At 39.1% G+C, this 15,506-nt stretch overlaps 1 protein-coding gene and 1 non-coding gene across 3 annotated transcripts in view; both read left to right on the top strand.

Annotated features, from left to right (window-relative positions):
- Positions 1-15,506, top strand: part of Ca10 (carbonic anhydrase 10) — a 502,636-nt gene that overhangs the window by 279,254 nt on the left and 207,876 nt on the right. The window lies entirely within an intron of this gene.
- Positions 5,304-5,435, top strand: LOC141414494 (small nucleolar RNA SNORA51). Its single transcript, XR_012439521.1, has one exon. It is a non-coding gene; the product is annotated as a small nucleolar RNA SNORA51 (small nucleolar RNA).

Genomic DNA, 15,506 nt, shown 5'->3' with positions numbered 1-15,506 from the left:
TTCAACCTCTTCATCTCCTGCTCATCATCCTCCTCATCTTCTTCCTTCTCCTTTTCCTCCTCCTCGTTCTTCTTGTCTTCTTTCCTAAAGAAAAGACAATTTATGAGTATAGGAAGAAAAAGGAACTCATATTAACAACCTTTTACTTGACAGGCATGAGACCAGATGTTTTAAGTGCATTATTCTATATATCTATATAATCCTTCCAAACCCTGTTTATCAGCTGAGGTCTACTTACAGAACATAAATTCATCTTGATCATTTTAGTCAGTGAACTAGGTTTTAAAATATTGAAAGGGCTGGCAGAGGACTCTAGGCTGGACCTCCAGATCTGACTCCCAGAAGAAAACCAGGGAAGAAACCTGTAGAAACCAGGGGAGCCACTCCCACTGCCACAGTCAGGAGTGGAGTCAAAGGCTCAACCCAGCCAGCACAGTTTCCTCTCAAGCCCCTCTCCCCTACAGCCAGTGATGGACACTGGAACTTTACTGCAGAAAAGCAGTGTCTCTACAAACTTGCTTGTCAACAAAAAGAAAGCCAAAAAAGAAAAATTTGGCTTCTGCCTTTGAGAAGTATTAGCCTTTGTGACTATGTAATAAGACCAGAAGGAGAGTTGAATGGATGAGTGTCAACCACCTAATACCCTCCACCCTGTGAGAAGTTCATGTTTTTCTTATTCTTTTACAAAGGCACAGAGACCCAGAGAAGTTGTATAACTTTAACAGATGGTACAAAAGAGAGAGTAGCAGTACCAGCATTTGAATCTAGGTTGTCCTCAAAGGCATCACTTATTACTTACTCTGTCCTATACATTATTCTAGTGCCATCACTTTTACCTTATTGAATCTCTCTTGTAACTGCATTATATAAGCAATATGCTTCTCATTTTGCAGGTGAGAAAAATGAGCTACAGAGACTTAAATAACTTGCCTGAAATCACATAGTCAATAGTATAATTACAGCTAGCATTCTTAGACAATAAACTCCACTGCATCTCCTCTCTTCCATGCAGCACTCAGCAGTTTTGACAGTGGTATTTGATCACCACCATTGCAGATATATACCTCGAAAAATTTTTGGGGACACTAATATTCTATGACATGGAGTAAGATGGAAATCCTCTGAAAGCCAGTTCTGTGCTTTTGACAAGTTGTGGAATATTTGGGGACTCTTAAGAGCTAAATACCGAGTGTGGTACTTGTAAAAATCTAACGACCAGCTCTCTGAAATCAAGGCCCTGATTTATAGCCTTTACCAGTTTTCATGCTGTAAATACTGTCATAATGGCCAATTTCAAGCTATCAATATTATATCAGTCAGCTTGAAATTTTTCTAAAGATTTTATAATTGGCTCTTGCAAACCAGTATGAGTCAGCTTGTAAGAACACTGTAAATAGTCCTTGTTTGCCTAGAATACCCATGTAAGGAAATTTGAATACTTTCCACATTTGGAGTTTTGATATATATTAAGATCTCCAGACACTGGGAATCTCCTGACACAAGACAGACAGCAGGAAAAATGAAACACCATAAGTTTGGGCATGTTCTGACAGGATGGGCTTGGTATTGTCTCAGGGAAAAATGGCTTGGAACACTTTTTTTGAACTTGAATTAACCATGACCATCTGAAAGGAGAGAAAATTATATTATTTGAGATTCAAGACACTTTGCCAGAGTGCCCCCTCATAGGCAGATAAATAATACAGCTGAGCAAAACTGTATGACTAAGGATACAAGTCACTGTATGGAATAGGCTCTATCCTTTTTGCTGTCAGAAAGAAGGAAAGGTATTTCCATTCTAGCCAGAAACTCATGTGAGCACCAGTATTTCATTATTGCTCTGTAGAGAAGACCAGGTGTAGTCGATGACTTTCTCTTCTATTTGTCTTTAACATGACGATTGCCTAGCTGGACAATTTTCCTATTTATCTGTTGATAAAAGTCCTATTCCTCCATGTTCAAATCCAGCCTTGGACGGGACACTTTCCAAAAATCTCTACAGTTGTAATTAGTCATTCTTTCCTTTACTATATTCTTTCTAAAGCACATATTTCATTTTTATTGATGTCATCATTAATTCCTACCTACACATGATTCTCTGACAATATACAATGAATCTTGTTCATGTCTTTAGTCATTTCACTGGTACATAGTAAAAGCTCTGTCATCAGAAGATGTTCATAAGCAATGCTGGCATTGTTGATAAGTATTCAGAGGAGTTAGAGTACACTCTTAATAGACAAAAAAGTAATTAAATGAGTGGGTAGAAAGAAAGATGAGGGAAGGAAGAAAGAGAATAATGGAGGAAGAGGGAGGGAGGGAAAGGAATCTCTATCTTCTAACACATTCATTGTTCAGCTTCAGGTTGAGGGTACATTTTCCTCGTGATCTATGCTAAAAATGTGGTTTAATGGAAAACAAAATTTCTTTAAAACATCTTAGAGCTACCTGCCAGAGTCATGACATAAGAGTAAGCTCCCCTGTGTTTCCAATCTATAATTCATCCTTTCTAGGGATGCACATGTTCCCTGCAAGAAGTATTCTTCAAAGATTGTCCTTGGCAAAGCCATTGATCACAGGTCAAAGCATCATTTCAATCTATGTACCAATGCCTCCTTGGTAGCAAATGCTTCCATAATGCAAACACCTTAATCACTTTGTGTTTCTCTGAGCGTGTCAATAAGTGCTCATATATAATATATGTATGCTTACAGCATATATAATATATATGGATGTATGTGGTGTTTGGTGTCCCATGCCTGAAAGAACAGCTGATTTATTTCATAGCTTTTATGGACTGTTTTATTATTCTCAACAACATCACATCCATTCTCTTTGCATGCATATTTTATAGCAGCTTGATGGACTTATGTGATTTGACCCAGTGTTTTGACGACAACATGGCTATAGGAGGTGCACATTAACTTACACAAATCACTTGCTCAAGTCACTGTAGAGTGTGATCCTGCCCCCAGGTGATTTATGGACTGCTAGCTCTTTCATGATGAACAAAATAGCATAGCATGCACTCTAAAGCCATGGCTCAAGAAAAGCTATTGGTAATTCCTGGATCAACAGGTCAGACTCCAAGGAGGGGTTGCTAACTGTATATGTATAGTCAGTCATTGTCAGAATTATTTCATTGGCTTTGTTCCATCTGCTTCTTTTCTTCTGGCTTTTAACTTCCTTATAGGGAGAGAGTAAAAGTATTGTGATTGTAAGTCAGATTCCTAAGTCATAAAAGATCATGCAGCATTGTATCAGTCTTAATAAATTTTAATTAAGGAATGATTTAGGCAGGAATGTCTGTGACTTGACTTTGATAACCCCTGATGTCTCCTTTCCTCTCAGTCTTAGAGAACACAGACTTAAACCCTAAGGTTTACATCTTCCTCTTTTTGATTCTCTGGGCTTTTCTGGCTAAGGAGAATTATCTTATAGCCTAGGACAAGTAACACTTATTTGTAGTAGTGTAATTGTCCATCCTTCTTATCATGTTGTCACCTCAGGAGATATTACTGGTTTAGATGAGTTCATTTCAAGGTGCACTGTATTAGTGGTAGTCTAAGGAAGTTTGTCTGATGCCCAAGTAATTTATCCTATCAAGGTCAGTATCTGCTCTGGCTTGCAGGATTTGAAACATACTAATTCATTCAGCACATGCATTTTAGCATGCTTTCTTGGCAGTCTAGCAGGTGCCAGGTGCTTACTAAGACCTGGGCTCTGCCTTGAAAACCTCTCCAACATCAAGGCAAGTCAGAATTATCAGTATGGCTATTAAAAAATATATACATTCCTAGGCATGTGACTTTCTAGAGAGGGGCTCAGGAATCCTTGCTTTAAGAAGCTTACCATCTTGCCAAGGATATTAACTTGATGGGATGGGTTCTAAAGTGTACGGGAACAAAAAGAATGCAGTGACAAGCTCCATTTGGGGTTGTTGAAGCCAGTCTTCTGAAAGGTTTGATGTTCAGGCTCTTTCTTTTCCCTTGTTAGTCTGCTTTGACAGATAAACTGCTTTCTCCTGCCTTATGCAGAGTCCAGATCTCAAATGAAATAATATCGAGGATCTGGAAGGAGGGTTCCTGTTTAAGTTTCCTGGTGAATTTTGCATAGTTTTTTGGTAATCTCTTATATTAACCAGACCTAAGTCCACATAAATAAATTTATACTTAGAGAAACTGAGGCACAAAGAGACTTAGAAACTTAGCCTGGACCTTTAAGCAGCTGTAGTAGTACCACCTTATCTGTGATTTTGCTTATTGTGGTTTTGGTTACCTTGGTCAATATTAAATGCAAAGCTCCAGAAATAAACAATTTATAAGTTGTGTATTGTATGTTGTTCTGAGTAGCATGATAAAATCTTATACCACTCAGCTTTGCCCCACGTAGGATGTGAATCAGACTTTTGTCCAGTGAATCCATTCTATGTACATTCCCCAACCTTAGTCACTTAGTAGCCATCTCAGTTTTAGATCACTTGCTTTTGTATCACAGTGCTTATGTTCAAGTAGCCCTTATTTTACTTAATAATGGTCCCAAAGCACAAGAGTAGTGGTGCTAGGAATTCAGATATGACAAAGAGAAATGATAAAGCGCTTCTTTTAAGTGAAAAGATGAAAGCTATTGATGTAATAAGGAAATAAAAACAATCACATGCTGAAATTTCTAAGATCTACAGTAAGACTAAATCTCTTATCCACAAAATTATGCAAAAAGGAAAAAGAAATTCATTCTAGTTTTAAATTAAAGCCATAGTGTGTGATAAGTGCTTCATCAAGATGCAAAATACATTAAATTTGTAAAGGGCAGGGGTTAGGGAAAACAGAATATATAAGGTTGGTACTATTCATGGTTTCAGGCACCCACCAGGGGACTTAGAACATATTCCCAACAGATTGGGGATGGGGGGAGGGTTCCGTAATTCTTTTCATGACAGTGGGTTCACTCTGAACCCCCTTTGCCTTCAAAGATTCTCCCAGTGCATCTGAAATGGTTTGTGGCTATCAGAAGGGCAAACGTGAGAATTCAATGTTTGGCACTAAAATTTTGGTGGTAATTTAATTGCAATACAGATAAACTTCTTAACCTTAACATTGTTTCCTTCTTTTTTGTCTATCCTTAAATAAGAGACAATAGTCTTACTTTTACATTATTCTTCAAGTTTTTCACCTTTGTAGTTTATGTTTAAAAACTATTGTATTATAAGCATCAAAATCACCTTATGTTACTCCATTTTGAATGCCTTTAAATGTTCATTAACATTTTTTAAAGTAATGTGTTTCTATTAAAAGTGATTAGCAGACCACCTGGTACTTACCACAGGCTGTGTTTTTGCACTTATTATATAGAAAGAGGAGGCAAAGGAAACCTACAGCACATATACCACAGCCCAAGTCCTGTGCCTGGTCTGAATTGTGAATGCAGAGACATGAGATAGGAAAAAAAAGTAATTAGCATAACTTAAATTGGACACTATCTTGATTTTTAATTTGCTGCATGTGTGTGACTTTTTATAAAACCTCTTTGGAAAAGCCTTCGTGGTTGACTTGGTCTGGCCTTCCTATGAGGTTTCTTTGAGAATGATCATGAATGTTCAATCTCAACCCTCTTCAGCAAGAACTGAGTAGGGCAAGAAGCTGTATAATTCCCTGTACAACCCTTCATAAGTGTTCCTTGAAAGGGGGCACCTTAAAGCTAAGCAGGAAATGTCAAAATACCAAGTAGTCATTCTGAGAAGTGCTAGACCAGGAAATAAAAGGAGAAACCATATCTTTCAGTTAGAGAAGCAGCTAAATCAAACTTACAATACCTTTGGAATTTATTAAAAGGAAGAAAGAAGGTGAGAAGACATATCCACAAAAGCTGGACAGAGATTTGGCAGGGTTTTTTGTGCAGAATAAGGTTCATTCAGAGCTAGATCTTGTCATCCCAGCCACCAAATGCCTTCCAACAAGGACATGGCACCCTTACACTGGGTAGGGCAGGAGATGGCAAGCTTAGAGCAGTGAGCACTTTCTGAGCAGTAGGTCAGTTTCTTCCAAAAGCAGCACAATTGTATATTTATAACCCGTGGCAGTAAAAATAATTTGAGCATTATGAGAAAAAGTAGAAGAGACTCTGGTGCTTTGAGTAAAAACCTTTAAATTCCCATTTCATTAAAAATTCTTCTATGCAGCTGGTAGCAGAGATTACCATGGTTCACCATCTGTGAGGATTAATGTTTACTAAAAAGAGAGAGAGAGAGAGAGAGAGAAGAGTAGATAAGGTGATTACTTTCCAGATACAATAGAAAGTTAAAGTAGAATATCTTTCCATGGCTGTGTGTGTCTATGTGTGTGTATATGTCTGAGTGTCTGTTATACTGTTTTATTTGGATCCTGTGGTAGAATTAAGGAAAACTCAAGCTTATTTATTTTTAAAGACTGTAATGTAGAAACTGTCAACCATCATCAAATGATTTAGATGTACATTTCATGCAAAATTCATTTTGAGAAGTCTTTAAAATATGTTAGAAATAATTAGACACCTTTGATAATTTTCTTTTACATTTCTCCTTCTGGGAAGATTCCCCTAATACTTGCAGCTTGGGTTCACAAGACAGAACCCCAGGTTCTACCCTGGCAGACCACAGATTGCCAGTTGCTTCTTGGTCTGAATCTAATCTGTTACAAAAGTACAGCTCATCCACAGACTGAAAGCTTCAAGAAATCACTGACTTATTGCTTCCCAGTAACTGGAGTTGCTGGTGAACTAATAAAATGTAGTTTTTTGTTTTGTTTTGTCTTGATCGCTTGGTTTGTGACAGGTACAGTCTTTGCCTTACTTGCATTGTCTGTTAGATAATCACAACCAGCTAGGGAAGTAACACTGTTAGTATCCCTGTTTCACTAGAGAGGAGAGTGAAACTTTGAGAATATAAAGAACTTGCTGCAGGTCAAAAAACTAATACTTGTTAACACTGATATTTGAATGCTCTAAAGCACATGCTCTTACATGTCATTCAATATTTAGGTTATTTCCAATTCTGTTTGGACACTTTTAGACACAGTCTTAATATTGGGAATCTAATTTCCTTGAAAGTCATGCTTTTTCCTCTCAATATGCTACAAGTCATCATTACCAGCAGCAGAGAGCATCTTACTTTTTGCAATTACACTTGCTAATCAATTCTGCACCACTGCACTGTGTTATAAATGTCTAGTTACCAATACTCTATTGGCACATGGCTTTATTTCTTACTAAAATGAGCAATAATCTCAGAGGTTATCTTTCAACCTTATTGCCAATAAAACAGAAATAAACCATTGTGGTCATTCTAGGAATCCTTAATAAGCTCAGTGGAATTCAGGTACTGCTGAGTTTTAACTTCTCAGTGAAGGAGACTATTTCTGAAGAGCTGGGCTTCTTACCATTGTTATCAAATTTTCTCTTTAATTTTTCTATTAATAATTGCATAATTACAATATTTTCCTGGGGCTTAAAAGCTATTGCATGGCAATATGTTTCATCCCTCCTTGAGACTGAGTTCATGACAGACTGGCCAGCCATCCTAAGGTGGCATAATGTTTTCTGAGGAAGTCCTGTTGCCTCTAAAGAAAATGTTAAGAATCACTAGCTCCAGGGGATATCTTGAATGTCTTAACATCTTTTAGATGCTTATGATCTAGGTCTAGAGAAACTCAACTATGGTGACCAGGAGCTGGAAGTATTGTCCTCTCTTCAAAAAAGACTAAGAAGAACTGGATAAGAATATAGGAATGGACTTAAGTAAAAAACTAGCTGCCAGCAGTAATAGCCCCATGAAAGCAGTGGAGGTGCAAAGGGAATGGCTACATGAAGGGGCTGTTAGATGAGTTTCAACTTACCACTAAGCAAGATGTGCAGATAATATACCAATTTCAAAACCCTCTTCCTCCTACAAGGATGGGATGGTTTCTAACTTAGCATCTCACTAGGGCTTTTTTGGCTCATAGCTGTAGGGGAGTGAGAGAGTCTTTAACCAGAGGGATTAGGGGTAGAATTAAGGACAGTTGAGATGGGCTTAGGAATCATCAAGACATGAAAGAAAATTTTTGTATTTGTTTGGTAATGGAGTTCTTTTGTTCTCCTTAATCTCTCTTAATAGTAAGTCACCAGGGCACAGTCAACATGGAGATGAGGGAAGCTGTGTTAGTTAGCTTTGCCTCACTGTTAACAAAATATCTGAGATAATTGACTTAAAAAAAAGGATAGTTTGTTTTGGCTCATGGTTTCCAAGGTTTTAGTCCATGATTTACCCAGTCACTTTGGGGCCTGTGGTAAGCCCCAAAGTGTGACAGCAGCATGAGGGGGAGGACTGTGCTCAACCCACAGCAACCAGGAAGAAGATAGGGATGGATAAGGGGCTAGAGTTTCCATGCCTTCAAGGGCATGCCCCCAATAACCTAACTTCCTCCCATTAGACCCCACCTCCTACAGTTTCCATTGCCTCCCAATAGCAATACCAGCTGGAAACCAAGCCTTCATGGCATGAGCTTTTAAGGGACATTTAAGATCCAAACCATAACAAAAGTTCATAGCTCATTCACTGCAGCATTTTTGTATCTACCCTGTCAACCTTCTGTCAGTAGTTCAATGGGGTGTGTGATCCTAACCTTACAGAACAGCATGGTTCCCTTGGTGCAGATTTGCCCAGCATAGGCTACGAGTGCCTCCAGTGGAGCAAATGCCTCTTGCCCATCTTTGTGTTCAGAAAGACTTGGTGTAGTGGCAACCTAACCTCACAGATGGGAAGAGGGATCATAGCTTCTTACAGGCCTGGATTTAAATCTCAGCTCTAGCACCAATGAACTAAGGAACCACAGGCAAGCTATTTCACTACCCCTCCATTTCTTTTGCAATGAGAATAAGGAATGCTGTCTCACAGGCACACAGTGAGGATTAAGGCAAGACAATATATACAAAGTATATATTCAATTTTCTGGGTTTGAGTGCCTATTGGTTACCTCCTCCTCATCCCTGAGGCCCTGGACACTATATCTAACACTCTGGAGTGATCATCTTGCCATAAGCAAATATTGTATTTTTTTGTTATTGGCAATTGGGAGAAAAAAGGTCCATGTTTGTTCTTCAGCAACTTTTTCTTGAATACCTACTCTGTTCCAGGCACAGACTGAGGAAGCAGAGATACAGCCTATGAATCAAATGAGACAAAAATCCTTCCTTTCCTGTACATTACATTCTAGTGTCATAAGACAAACAAATTAACAAATAGGCAAATTATATAATGTTTCAGATATTGATGAATATTTGGAGAAAAGTAAATGAGGGAAATACCAGGGTACAGTGGAAAAATTATGATCTTAAATATTGCAGTCATACCTCAGAAGATGACATAAAAACCCTGAAGAATTTCTGTTGGTTGAAAGGACCTGACAGGCAAAGTCCGTCCTGTCTGTGTTTGTGTCCCTTGTCCCTAGTCACCAGGTTCAAAGAAAGAAGCTGTGCCTTCTGAATTCTGATGTTTCCAGCCCCAGAACAGCATCTGACACATACTAGGCCTTCAATAATTGTTTGCTGACCCAAACTGTGCTCTGCAAACCTCTCTTGGGAACCAGTGTGCCCCTTGACACTTGAAATATCACTTTGCCTTAACAGGTCCACCTCCACGCCTCACTTTGACAGGCAGTAAGTTTTGAGCCTGCAGGTTACTTATTGATTTGACTAATAATAAGTAATAGAGTGGCAACTCAAGTGACATTAATATAATGTGGAGAGGAATGAACAGCAGGACTGAAATGCTCTCATGCATCAAGGCACCTCAGCTACTGAAAAAGAAATTTGATTTTCTTGCACAATGTTTTCTGTTTCACTTCCTCAGCTCTCAGAACTGTAAAATCCTATTGAAAGGTATGAAAAGCAAAGACAGAGTTTTAAGTAGGAACACACTGTCTGTTTTGTGATAGTAAGGAATGGTGATAGTGGATGGAACTCAATGAGAATAAGAAAATACAAAGAAGGAAATAGAACAAGGAATGTGAGGGTTTCAAATTCCAGAAAGAAATCTATCTCCTTTTCCCCCCCAAAAAAGATAATTGGCCAGCTTTTCTTTCCATGAGATTAAGACAATGGCCTTGTCTTGACTTTTGTTATTCATTCTTTTATTTACTCGGCAAATACTTAATGACTAGCTACCATTTTTTAAGTACTAAGCAATCAGGATGCATATCTGCTTCCCTGTGTAATAAAGAATTGGGCTGACCTTTGTCCTTAGTTACTGGGAAGTAACCATTAAATGTTTGGAATTTTCTAAGTGATAAGAGTGTCTCTGTTTTTCCTGATAGATCCCTTGGAACATACACCTTATAGTTTTTGCTACTGAGGTAGCCCTCAGATAGTTTATGCTAACAAGATAACTCAGAATGGGAGCTGGTCACACCAGAAAGCTCATCCATGTGATAAAAGGTTGGAGCTTTGAACAATCTAGTAACCCAACTGTGGGGTTTTGGTCAGTCACTTGGCCAATGATTTGAACAATCATACAGACATGAAGCCTCAGTAAAAACACCAAAGCTTAGGTGAGCTTCCTAGTTGGCAATACTCTGTGTATTGTCACTTATTGATGTGCCAAGGTGGTAATTCATCCCTGAAGAGGATGGGAGCTTCATGTTTACAATCCTCCCAGACTTCACTCTTTGCATCTCTTCTTTTGTTTGGTTCTGACCTGTATTCTATTCTTAAATATTGTGAATCATTCCTCTGAGTTATCAAACCTGAATAGGAACCACTGAATTTGCAGCCAGCTTAACAGGAGAGCAAATGGCTCAGAGGAACCTCAAACTTGTGGCTGGTGCCCGAAGTAAGGCCCAACTTGTGGAGAACTGTGCCCTTAACTGAAATTTGGTTTAACTCCAGGTAGTTCTTCAAGTAGCTCAAACCCTAACTATAGAAGTAAAATGAAAAATCCCATTAACAGTGCAGTGAGAATGCAGATTGTATACAAATTAGTGTGTCATGAAAGAGAAAGAAAGGTGGCTTCTGCCTCATTGTGTTACTGGAATCAGAGGTTCACATTGCTGCCATGCTACTAACAACCTGGGGGATAGAAATTGGAAGAAGGAAACAGGTTCAAAGCTGAACCTGGAGAAAACAGAGGAGACTTTCTGTCTCAAATCTCTATCTCAGGAGGTTTCAGGATGCAAATCACTTTTATGGGAAAACAAAAGGGGCATTACAGAGAAACAATGGGCAGGAAGTCCATTTGCTGGGCAGGGTCTTCTTCATCTATAGTGTGTCTTCTTTCCTCGTCTCTTGTGGGAACCTCCAAATGGACTTAGTTCTCCTGCAGGTAGGTAACTCACCTAAGGAAGGCTTCTCTTAAACTGAAAGGATTACAGAGGGTCAGAAGACACAGGGAAGTAAGGGAGAGCAAGGGATAGTTTCAAATGAACCCCTGTTACAATTGTTAGAAATAAGAGCATCACAAGTCAGACACATGCTCAAAATCTGAGAGACAAGGCAAAATTTACTTCTGCAGAAGGGTGTGTGTGTCTCTAAGTCACGCAAGCCAGCATACACACACAGGGGCCAAAGGACCCCTCAGTTTTTATCCGTGATGCAGGACTGCCCCTTTCCCTAAGGAGGGATCTTGGGTTCACAGTCTTCACGAATGACTAAGGTTGAGGTTTAGGGGAGGACATAGGGAAAGAGCAGACATGACTGGAGAGCATAAACATGAGGCTTAATTTGATTGGTGTACCCATAGATAAAGAGGTGACCCATAAGGTGGAGAATTTTCTAGGATTCTGGGAAAAACTGAGGCCCAAAATGACTGTTTGGCCTGGAATGGCAGCACCAAGTTAAACTATGCGTCAAAAGGCCCTTGAAACAGATTCCTTTGGACAATGATTATCCTAAGACTAGGAGTTTGAGTTTTAGGACATCCAATGACAAATAATTCTCTACTTAAAGGCAGAAACTTTTCAGCTAGGTGACATGCCACTTAGCACATACTCAACTGGGGAAATTGGCTAATATTCACACAATGATAGACATTCCATAGTGTGATACTGGGAGAGGGGGGAGAAGGGGGTCAAACCCAGGACTGAGATTAAGAGTCTCATGCTCTACTGACTAAGTTATCCCTTTGACAGAAAAGACCCAATTTAGTTGATTCTCACAGGGATAATCAGAGGTGACTTGAGAAAAGTGAAACTTGAGTTGAATTTAAGCAAGCAAAGCAAGGATGAAGAAATGAAGAGAGAAGAGCAGCTTATGGAATCATCCTTTTCCCATCTGAGTTGAGGATAATAACAACAGTAGAAGCAGCTAAAATTCCTAGACTATTTTTATGTGAAATGGGCTTAATTTTCATTGACTCACATAGCCCCCACAAAACCTCATTGAAGGAATTGTGGTTTCTATTTTCCATTAAGTTATCTGAGATTTAGAAGGGTGCATACTTTGACCAAAGTCCTCAACTAGTAGCCTGTCACACCTTTGTCTCAGGCTGGTCATGTCATGGACAGAAAGTGTGTTGTTTGTGTCTCTACCTCCCTCCACTAATTCATGTGTTGAAGCTCTAACGTCCAGTGTGATGGTACTTGGAGATGAACCTTTTAAGAAGAAATTAGGCTTAGATGAGATTATAGGAGTAGGGCCCTCAAAATGGAATTGGTGACCTTATAAGAGACATCAAAAAGCTTGTTCTCTCTCTCTTTCTTTCTTCTCCCCTTTCCACAGAAACACACCCAGAAAGAGAGAGAAGAAAAGTCATATTGTTGTAATGAGAGCCCTCACCAGATCCTTACCATTCTGGCAACCTGATTTTGGACTTCTAGTTTCCTGAATTATGAGAAAATGAATTGCTATTATTTAGCTACCCACTCTGTGGTATTTTTTATGGAAGCTTGGGCTTCCATAAAGATAATTTCTGAACCCAGAGTTCTTATACATGAATATTTCACTATATTTTCCTTGGAAAGAGCACCTTCACCTCTGAAAAATATGGTCAGTGTAAGACATCTTGTCTCCTCTAAGGTATAATAGCACACCTGGAGGTGGGAATGCTAGGGTTGAGACCAAAAAACAAGGAAGTCCTGTTATGGCTAGCACTGTCTAAAACCCTCTTAGCTGAATAAATAGACCTATAAATATCTATTGTGACATATTCTTGCTCACTGAACTGTTGCTAAGAATCTCAGTACAATAAGGGATCTCTTCATCCAATTCTAGTTCAGGCAGTCCTCCAATGAAAGCTTGACCTAGCACTGGTTGTAGGGAATTAATTGCTTTCTATGTAGCTGATGGCTCCTTCATATAGACCAGATCATCTGAAATTTTCTTCAAAGAGTTCAGATTTACCCCAATGTGTTTTCCACTCATTGATCCTGGCTCTGTCTATGACAGAATTAAGGTAGAAATCAATCACAATAGCAAGAGGGTGCTATCGTGTATGGCTAGCCACACAGAAAGTCTTGTGGCTCTGTTCTGAACCCTTCCTGACCCTGTAGAGTCCATCACAGCTCATTTTTAAGAAAGTCGTGAATCTGGAGTTCTTTCACTCTGAGCCTTTGAAGTGTCTAGTCATATACATAAGTAATCTTTTATTCAACTCTCATTTTCTGTGTATGCATTCATTGTTCACATTAGACTTCTTTTATGTAAATCAAGTCCCCCATACGAGGGAAACAAAGCAAAGCCAGATTAATTGGCTAATTTTCAAAGGCTTATTCTACGTTGATTGTAGTTTTTTCTCCCATGAATTTTTTATTATGCTCTCTCTTTGTAATGCCAAGAGTTGTCTTTGAAACAACAGTATGTAAAGTTGGTGTATAGAAAATTGACCCAAATCATCTCATTTAAAAAAAGAAAAGAAAACTACACATTGCAATCATGACCTATTTCTCATTTTTCCAACTCAGCAGGTTGAAAATATAATAGTGAGAGGGGAGAAAAAGAAAAGGGAGGTTTTTTCACAGGTGTAGCTTTTCCTAACATGCCTTTGTAATCTTATACTTTGTGTATGCATTCTCTCTCTCTCTCTCTCTCTCTCTCTCTCTCTCTCTCTCCATTCATTTTCCACCTTTGCAATTTTAACCCATGAATTTAGAAAACATAGAATGCAATCACAGATAACCTGAATGTGGAAGGAACTTTTAACAGTCTTCCCTATGGCTATGAGAAACCCCTCTCTTCTAATCCAGCAGCTTCTTGCCTTTGATAGATCTCTGATGGAGAACTTATTGCTTCCACAGATAGCAAATCCTTTGACCATTTCTCACTTTCACAAAATTCCTGTGTGTACGTTGAGCAGGAATTACTCTTTCCCCTATAGTCTTTCTGTAGGCTCTTGGGCCTGGCAAACCATGCACCTTCCCCATCTACTGCAGAGTGCTGAGGATTGAGTTAAACAGTTCACATGCCCCTGACCTCCTCCTCTTTTCTCTGGGCTGAAAAGAATGTTCCTTTTTGTAATTTTGTATAACAACTTTGTTTTCTTAAACCTTCAAAGACATTGGTGTCCTTTTCTATAAAAACTCTGCAGAAAATGGCAGAATCACGTCTCCTTCTCAAAAAATGTATTTATACACAATTACCAGGTGTGTTTTGAACATTTATAGTCTCCTAAGTGTTTTATTTGATTATTTCATTTAATGTTCCCCATCGCTCCATGACATATGCATGAACCTTTATGGTCCAAACATACAGCTTTCAGATGACCTGACTCAATAAAATATGAAGAGTTTTCAGGTGTGCATAGTTATTTGGGTCCCTGGATTATTCCTTTCAGATAACATCTGTCTCTTGTGGACTTTCAACAGATAACCCACAGAGCATACATGTGTGTCTTTGATTAAGTAGAAATACTGTTAGCTCTCGCTGCCAGTTGTGTTAGACTTCAAAAGTGGGGTGTCTATCACAGGGCAGTCAAGAGGCAGGAATTACACCAAGTATTTTTAACAGAATTTAATATAAAGCATACCTTACTAGGTATTGCATATCTGAAAAGATAATGTTAAGGTATCACAGAGGTGACTACTGTGAAGGGCAGATACCACTTCTAGGGAAGAACAAAGGGAAAAGATTGAAATTATTAAATCCTAGAAGCTTGGCCAACCTAGCCAGTCTCAGGGATCTAAGAAGGGTTATTTGGCCGGTGCTGATGTCTCTGGACTGAGAAGACCCAAACCCCTGAAGAGCCCAATACAGCGCTGGTGTCTCCAAGGGCTCATAAGGAGTCTAGTTCTGCTGAAGTAGAGAAACTAAAACTGGATTAAATTGCTGTTCCAGGGAAGAACTGCTGCTGCCAGGGTGAAAATGTGAAGCCAGCAACATGCTGCCAGGAACACCCAGCAGACACTAAGGGTACCAAGTTTCTCCTGTCATCTCTAGCCTCTCAGATTCCCTCTAGCACCTTGTAATAGCAGAGCCCAGCAAGGGCTCTGCTGGCAAAGCAGAATGTGGTTTTCAGAGTCCAGGCCCCAGTATCACAAAATGAAGCATGGAAAACTAGATTTTAAACT

The sequence above is a fragment of the Castor canadensis genome, chromosome 11, assembly GCF_047511655.1.
Source record: "Castor canadensis chromosome 11, mCasCan1.hap1v2, whole genome shotgun sequence".
Taxonomy (NCBI): Eukaryota; Metazoa; Chordata; class Mammalia; order Rodentia; family Castoridae; genus Castor; species Castor canadensis.
Note: the sequence above shows the minus strand (reverse complement) of the source record. Positions and strands in the feature narration are given on the sequence as shown.